Source organism: Bubalus bubalis, chromosome 1, assembly GCF_019923935.1.
Source record: "Bubalus bubalis isolate 160015118507 breed Murrah chromosome 1, NDDB_SH_1, whole genome shotgun sequence".
In the NCBI taxonomy this organism is placed as follows: Eukaryota; Metazoa; Chordata; class Mammalia; order Artiodactyla; family Bovidae; genus Bubalus; species Bubalus bubalis.
Window position 1 is genome coordinate 191279263 of NC_059157.1, and position 6201 is coordinate 191285463.

Sequence of the window (6201 nt, forward strand, 5' to 3'; positions counted from 1 at the left end):
TCTATCAGATCTAGGCCCTTAAATCTATTTCTCACTTCCACTGTATAATCATAAGGGATTTGATTTAGGTCATACCTGAATGGTCTAGTGGTTTTCCCTACTTTCTTCAATTTAAGTCTGAATTTGGCAATAAGGAGTTCATGATCTGAGCCACAGTCAGCTCCTGGTCTTGTTTTTGCTGACTGTATAGAGCTTCTCCATCTTTGGCTGCAAAGAATATAATCAGTCTGATTTCGGTGTTGACCATCTGGTGATGTCCATGTATAGAGTCTTCTCTTGTGTTGTTGGAAGAGGGTGTTTGTTATGACCAGTGCATTTTCTTGGCAAAACTCTATTAGTCTTTGCCCTGATTCATTCCGTATTCCAAGGCCAAATTTGCCTGTTACTCCAGGTGTTTCTTGACTTCCTTCTTTTGCATTCCAGTCCCCTATAATGAAAAGGACATCTTTTTTGGGTGTTAGTTCTAAAAGGTCTTGTAGGTCTTCATAGAACCGTTCAACTTCAGCTTCTTCAGCATTACTGGTTGGGGCATAGACTCGGATTACTGTGATATTGAATGGTTTGCCTTGGAAACGAACAGAGATCATTCTGTCATTTTTGAGATTGCATCCAAGTACTGCATGTTGTTCTCTTTTGTTGGCCATTATGGCCACTCCATTTCTTCTGAGGGATTCCTGCCCGCAGTAGTAGATATAATGGTCATCTGAGTTAAATTCACCCATTCCAGTCCATTTCAGTTCGCTGATTCCTAGAATGTCGACATTCACTCTTGCCATCTCTTGTTTGACCACTTCCAATTTGCCTTGATTCATGGACCTGACATTCCAGGTTCCTATGCAATATTGCTCTTTACAGCATCGGACCTTGCTTCTATCACCAGTCACATCCACAGCTGGGTATTCTTTTTGCTTTGGCTCCATCCCTTCATTCTTTCTGGAGTTATTTCTCCAGTAATCTCCAGTAGCATATTGGGCACCTACTGACCTGGGGAGTTTCTCTTTCAGTATCCTATCATTTTGCCTTTTCATACTGTTCCTGGGGTTCTCAAGGCAAGAATACTGAAGTGGTTTGCCATTCCCTTCTCCAGTGGACCACATTCTGTCAGATCTTTCCACCATACCCGCCCGTCTTGGGTTGCCCCACGGGCATGGCTTAGTTTCATTGAGTTAGACAAGGCTGTGGTCCTAGTGTGATTAGATTGACTAGTTTTCTGTGAGTATGGTTTCAGTGTGTTTGCCCTCTGATGCCCTCTTGCAACACCTACTGTCTTACTTGGGTTTCTCTTACCTTGGGTGTGGGGTATCTCTTCACAGCTGCTCCAGCAAAGCGCAGCCATTGCTCCTTACCTTGAATGAGGGGTATCTCTTCACCGCTGCCCTTCCTGACCTTCAATGTGGGATAGCTCCTCTAGCCTCTCCTGTGCCCTCGAAGCCACGGCTCCTTGAATGATGACAAACCTAGACAAAGTATTAAAAAGAGGCATCACGTTGCCAACAAAGGTCTATATAGTCAAAGCTATGGTTTTTCCAGTAGTCATGGATGGATGTGAGAGTTGGACCATAAAGAAGGCTGAGCACCAAAGACCTGATGCTTTCAAATTGTGGTGGTGGAGAAGACTCTTTACAGTCCCTTCGACAGCAACATCAAACTGGTCAACCCTAAAGGAATCAACCCTGAATATTCTTTGGAAGGCCTGAAGCTGAAGCTCTAATACTTTGGCCACTTGATGTGAAGAGCTGACTCATTGGAAGAGACCCTGATGCTGAGAAAGATGGAAGGCAGGAGGAGAAGGGGACAACAGAGGATGAGATGGTTGGATGGCATCAGTGACTCAATGGACATGAGTTTGAGCAAACTCGGGGAGATGATGAAGGACAAGGAAGCCTGGCGTGTTGCAGTCCATGGGGTTGCAAAGAGTTGGACACAACTGAGTGACTGAACAACAGTGTTGCCTGTAATGGGTATAGTTTTTTTCATAAGATAAAAAAGAGTTCCATCCATCAAGAGGTGGATGCTTGTGATAGCAGCATAGCACTACGAATATTTTCAATACCACTGAACTGTACGCCATAAAGTGAGCAAGGTGGGAAATTTTGCACAAGGTATGTTTTACCAAAAGGAAAAAAAAAAATACTTAGAGAAGAATGAAAAAGAGAACACCAAAACTTTGCAAAACAATGAAGCAGTGCTCAGAGAGAAATTTATAAGCGTAAATGTGAGTATTTTTTTTTTTAAAGAACTCTCCCAATCCAATAAATAACTTTACTCCTTAAAGGTGTAGAAAAAGAAGAGCAAACTTCACCCTAGGAAGCAGAAGGATTGAGCTCTTGAGACATGCAACAGCTTGGATAGATCCAGAGAATAATGCTATGTGATAAAAGCAAATCCCCTAAGATCATATGTGGCAAAATTATGTGATTACATTTAGATAATGTTCTTGAAAAAATAAATTGTAGTGAATAAGAGGTAGCATGAAGTAAAACTTTGTGTGGATGGAACAGTTTCGTATTTTCTTTTTTGGCTACACTGCGGCTTGTGGGTTATTAGTTTCCTGAGCAGGTAGAGAATACAGGTCCATGGCATTGAAAGCCCGTCTTCACCATCAGACCCCCAGCTTTGCATCTTGATGGAGATGATGGTTACACGAATCTACGCAGGCGACAAAATGATATGACTATACATACACATCAATATAAAATTTTTATATTATATTATAATTATGAAAGATGCAACATTGGGAAGGGTTAATGGGACTTCTCTGGACTATTTCTACAACTTCCTGTGAATGCATTTATTGAAAAAAAAAGGTTTACATTTTAAAATGTAAATTTTTCATGTGTTTGAAACTGCATAAATTATATCACTGTTTTATACTGCAAATTCAAATAAAAATTACATTCGCCTTACATGGAATTTTTAGAAACCTGAAATTCAGCTCTGAACAGTCACCACTCCAGCCTCAAGGATGACACATGTGACCAGTGTAACACTGAATATTGACATAACTTTTGTCAGCCTTAGAGAATTAAACTTATGATTATCTTTCTGGCATTGTTCTAGAACCCTGAGGGACAATTACCAACTCAGGAAGAATCTATTACCTCAGAAGGTAATTGCACACTTTAAAATGATGACTCTAATAACTAACAGGAGACAAATGGCATCAGAGAGGACAATTTAGGCTCCCCTGGGCGTGCCAGACTGAGTCCCTGTACATGAGGCCATTTCCACTTTGGATAACAAACAGGTAAGTGCCCAGTGGGAGATGAAATCACACAGCCCCTTCCCCATAACTCTGGCTGCCTGTCATTGCTTTTCAGCGCAGCACGTGTGAGTTAACCTGCCTGCACCAGGCCACTGAGACTGGCTTTGGTAAGGATGCTGGTGTGATTGGGGTCTCAGGGCTGCAAGGAGATACTCAGACTTCTCTAGAACCTCTCCTACTCATTCTCTTCTCCTCTTTCCAAATCTAAACTCATGCTCCATCTCTTACATCCCCCATTTCAGTTTCTTCTTTGTATTGGTTTTATAAAAAAATTCTTATGGTATGATTTCATTGTGGTTTTACTACATCAACTTTAAAAATTTCTTCAGTTTATCTTCGTTTTCTATTCTATTAGTAATTCCCCTTTTACTGAACTCTTCTTTTCTCTTAAAATTTCTTCCTCAGCTTCTTTGGTCATTTCCATTTCTCTTCTTTAATTTTTGTTCATTAAAAAAAAATCTCTTCTATGTAATTAAGATAACCATGTATACTTAATTATAAATCAAAATATGTCATCTATTGATTGGGTAACCTTTTTTGCCCATTTTCTTCTATTATTTTTTTCTTTGTCCTTTACACATTGTGTGTCTTAACCCCTATTCTATTTTTATTCCTTGTCTCTTTCCTTGGTGGCATTTTCTCTTAAACTTTCATGCATTTGTGTTTTAGAGTTTTTTTTAAAGCATATATCCAATGATTTTTCCTATCAATTAATATTTCAAGTCATTTTCTTCATTCTTCCTTTTATCTACTTCTGCAATGTATATCACTCTTTTTTCTTTCTGCTACTAATTACAATATTTCTCTGTTTCCATGATCTTCTCCACCATCATCTATTTTCAGAAGAGTATTTGTTGTCCTTTTGTTTCTCTTTCCCTTGTCCTTTGGTTTATACTTAATTCTATTATCTTTATCCAATAAATTTTGCTCATCCTAATACATCTGCATACCAGGATTTGCAGTTACGTTGTGGCAGGTATCTTCCTCCTCCATAGCTGTTGTTGTTCAGTTGCTAAGTCCTGCCTGACTCTCTGCGACCACATGGACTGCAGCACGCCAGGCTTTCCTCCTCCATAGGACTGGTTATTACATTCACTTTATATTAATTGTAACATGGTCAAATTTTAAAAATATTTTTATTTGTATTTCTTTTTTAAACATTTGAGAAAAATGTATCTGGCCTAAACTCTTGAAGATATTCTCTATATTAATTCCAAGATATTTAATACATTTATTTGTATAAAATAGATGTTCAGTGCATTTTCTGATAAAATAATGGCATTATATCAGAAATATCTAAGATCATTTGTAGAAAAGAACACTATTTTTGAAAAAGACTCTTTTTTCACTTTACTTCCTCCATCATATATCAGGATGAGGAGAATGCGTAGATTGATATCCAGGAATTCTAATATGTTTTATAGGGACCTCCTGGACCAAAATCATTTTATTTACTGATTTAGCTTTATAATGATTTGTTTTGATATCTCCTGCTGCTGCTGCTGCTAAGTCGCTTCAGTCGTGTCCGACTCTGTGCGACCCCAGAGATGGCAGCCCACCAGGCTCCCCTGTCCCTGGGATTCTCCAGGCAAGAACACTGGAGTGGGTTGCCATTTCCTTCTCCAATGCATGAAAGTGAAAAGTGAAGGGGAAGTCCCTCAGTCGTGTCCGACTCCTAGCGACACCATGGACTGCAGCCTACCAGGCTCCTCCATCCATGAGATTTTCCAGGCAAGAGTACTGGAGTGGGGTGCCATTGTCTTCTCCTTGATATCTCCTAGAACAACTATTTACACATTTTTCTTCTTAAAAATTTATTTGACTATTCTTGACATTGTGCATGTCATTCTATAGTTGGAATAATCATTTTTCAGAAATAGTTTGGATTCTATAATATTCGTATATTATTTCTGAAACCTTGTCATCACTAATGTATTATAGCTTTGAGTCTTTGAATATAAGGGATCTTAACATTTATTTAGAGCTTTAATATTTATTAACAGAATCATATATTTTTCTCTTAGTGCTCTCATGTCTTTTGTCTTTGTATTTATAGTTCCTTGATATTTCTATGCTATTTAGAGAGTTCAGTTTAGTTCACTGGCTCAGTTGTGTCCGACTCTTTGCGACCCCATGAATTGCAGCACACCAGGCCTCCCTGCCTATCAGCAACACCCGGAGTTCACCCAGACTCATGTCCATCGAGTCAGTGATGCCATCCAGCCATCTCATCCTCTGTCATCCCCTTTTCCTCCTGCCCCCAATCCCTCCCAGCATCAGAGTCTTTTCCAATGAGTCAACTCTTCACATGAGGTGGCCAAAGTACTGGAGTTTCAGCTTCAGCATTATTCCTTCCAAAGAAATCCCAGGGCTGATCTCCTTCAGAATGGACTGGTTGGATCTCCTTGCAGTCCAAGGGACTCTCAAGAGTCTTCTCCAACACCACAGTTCAAAAGCATCAATTCTTCGGGGCTCAGCCTTCTTCATAGTCCAACTCACATCCATACATGACCACTGGAAAAACCATAGCCTTGACTAGACGGACCTTTGTTGGCAAAGTAATGTCTCTGCTTTTCAATATGCTGTCTAGGTTGGTCATAACTTTCCTTCAAAGGAGTAAGCGTCTTTTAATTTCCTGGCTGCAGTCACCATCTGCAGTGATTTTGGAGCCCCCCAAAATAAAGTCTGACACTATTTCCACTGTTTTCCCATCTATTTCCCATGAAGTGATGGGACCAGATGCCATGATCTTCGTTTTCTGAATGTTGAGCTTTAAGCCAACTTTTTCACTCTCCACTTTCACTTTCATGAAGAGGCTTTTTAGTTCTTATTCACTTTCTGCCATAAGGGTGATGTCATCTACATATCTGAGGTTGTTGATATTTCTCCCAGCAATCTAGATTCCAGCTTGTGCTTCTTCCAGCCCAGCGTTTCTC